Source organism: Protopterus annectens, chromosome 7.part1 (genome assembly GCF_019279795.1).
Source record: "Protopterus annectens isolate FY-2018-M chromosome 7.part1, PAN1.0, whole genome shotgun sequence".
In the NCBI taxonomy this organism is placed as follows: Eukaryota; Metazoa; Chordata; order Ceratodontiformes; family Protopteridae; genus Protopterus; species Protopterus annectens.
In genome coordinates this window covers 174,945,330-174,947,982 of record NC_056740.1, presented here as the reverse complement: position 1 = coordinate 174,947,982, position 2,653 = coordinate 174,945,330, and the positions used below count along the sequence as shown (strand labels likewise).

Below are 2,653 nucleotides of genomic sequence, written 5' to 3'. Positions count from 1 at the left end.
AACCCTTAGTAATGAGATGTGCCACATAGAAGGACTTTCTGACCACAGTGGCAATGTGGTGGTCAAAAGAGAGGTTGCTGTCAACCTGTGTTCCCAGATCTCTTATAACGCCGTCTGTGTTCAGTGGACTACCATTGATGTGGTAATTCATGGGAACTGGGTTTTTCAGAAAGGGAATGACGACACAGTTTTTGGCATTGAGCTTAAGGCAATGGTTTTGACACCAGTCATTGGTCTCAGTGAGGCCTTTCTGTAGGATGTCAACATCACATGGGGAGTTAATAATAGCTCCCAACTTGCAATCATCTGTGAACTTTGTCAGCCATATTCCTTTTGTGTTTTCCTGGACTTCAGAGAAGAAGTATGTAACCTTGACATGTACGAGTCCCCTCTACTCATGTCCCTACAGTTGTCACAACTTGCCCCATAGCATTCCAGGTAGACAGATTAACAGGTATATAGGTGCTACAGTAGCTATAGGCCTCAGGTAGATGTAAAGTGAGGACAGACCTGTAGAGCAGGGGTTCCCAAAGTGTGCACCACCACGCCCTGGGGAGCTGTGGCTTCCTCACAGGGGTGCCATGAACTAATAAGCCTAGCCACAAAATAAACCATGAACTAATAAGCTTAGTTACTAAGTGTATTAGTTTGCAGTTTATTTTGCAGCTGCTCTATGTCTTATACTGGGTTAAAAACATCAAACAACGAAGACCATGTTCTTCAGATGTTGTTTCCTGACTTTTTTATGCATTAATGCAGCATCATTCATTCAGACTCCATTATGTTGTATTTTTGTGTCCCCTACCCTCAAAAAAATCAGGCATCACAGTGCTTCTCCCTTATTCAACACCATGTCATTATATGTTGCTTTCTCATGCCATCTTTTATTCCTATGCCTACTGTCTCATCCCACTGCACCCCAAATGCAACACTATAATTGCTTTCCAAGCATTCAGTATTGACAAGTGGTTATTTAGGATTGTCATAACCAGAAGAGATTGTGTGTTTACTGTTCTGTGCTCCTGGTTTACTATCTTTCAATGTGGTTGCAAAATTGCCATCAGCTGAGCTCTCAAACACCCGTGATTAACAGAATTGTGCTCTGTTCCTCATAAAATCTGCGTGGCAAAATAGACACTGTTAAAATTACTGCACAAAAATAGCAATCAGACTTTCTTTAGAAGATGCACACCAATGAAAATCCTTTTTTTTTTTCTGTTTGTATTTTTCCATCTTTTTTAACATCCATACTCCCTTTTCCTTGTGAGCCCTGTGAATAAGCAGTTCATCTGTGAGATCGAGTTGTCGGGCGACGTCCTCTAGTCTAGGCTACTGCGCTGGTTTGTAAAAAGTGTCCCTAACATAGCTCTCAAAAATTCAGATTTTCACAGAAGTTCAGATTTTTGCCTCATATTTTTCGTCCATTCGTCATAACACGTGTGGTTTTCTGGCAAATCAATCAAGACTGAATTCACTAAATGACAGACTTCATATCTATCAGAAAATGTTTGGTAACACAAAATATTTTACTGTAGCAACTTACTAAGTGTATATGAGCAATATTTAAAATTTGTCTATACTTTTAGATTTTTGCCCCCCCCCCCATTACTTTCAGCTTTGCCCACATTTCTTGTCTAAGAGGTTTAGAGGTATGGTCCCCAATCAGGGGCCTTTGACCTTTATTGAGGTTTGTTCCATTTGAGATATTTGGCTGGAGAACTACGAATATCACTTAAGTTGCAATTACTAATATTGACAATACATAAAAACACGTTGGTAGATGGATTTTTACCTTCAAATAATGAACGTTTCTACTGATTTGCACACCATTCATATAGAGCAGCTATGAGTTTAACACTGTCTTGTTCTCTGGAGCAATACAGGCAAGGCATTCTTGGTGGTGTTTTAAACTTGTAGATTGTTCCGTTGCTTTTTATTTCGTGCACTCCCACAGTCTGTGTATTTCAGACCTGTCAGTCTCTGAACATTGAAAATTATAGTGCTGGCCTTTAAAAATCATGGCAGAGGGCCCCAATGAGGAACGCCATCTTATTTGCTTGGAATAGAAGGTCCCAGAATGCTTACCCCATACATTTATTGATAACAAATGTTTGTATAAGCTTATTTAACTTATGTAATAATGCAATGCTAGGCATCTAGTTCTAAACCTGCAATTCAATGCCCATGCATTTTTTTTTTCTTTTTAAAATTCCGATAGCAATGATTCGTATAATAACTTAATCATTGTTCACTATATAGTTGTGAGGCTAATATTATGCTTTTCTTCTCTTGAACATTTTACAGGTGTTTTTCACCAAGGGGCTACCTCTGGACATTAAACTAACATGGGATTAGTTTTCAGTTAGCAATAATCACTCCTCAGATAAACCTCATTGGCTATGATACTGCCACTGTGCAAACTAATATGGGCCAGGCACAAATAATAAGGAACATATACAAATCGCTTGACCTACCTAGGTGGCAACTGTAATGCGAAATCTGTCATCTTGTAACAGTTTTAATGTATATTAGTGGTTTTCTTCTTTTCTGGCTATGCAGATGTGTGTGTGCAGGTAGTGACACCTATTTTTTCATCTACTTGAGCTGGAGGCTGTTAACACATTTGGTTTTATGTCACCCTCTGTGTGATGTT

The 2,653-nt window shown here is 39.1% G+C and overlaps 1 pseudogene; it reads right to left on the bottom strand.

The window, feature by feature from the left end:
• Window positions 1-2,275: 2,275 nt before the first annotated feature.
• On the bottom strand, window positions 2,276-2,423 carry LOC122807878 (annotated as a pseudogene).
• Window positions 2,424-2,653: the final 230 nt, after the last annotated feature.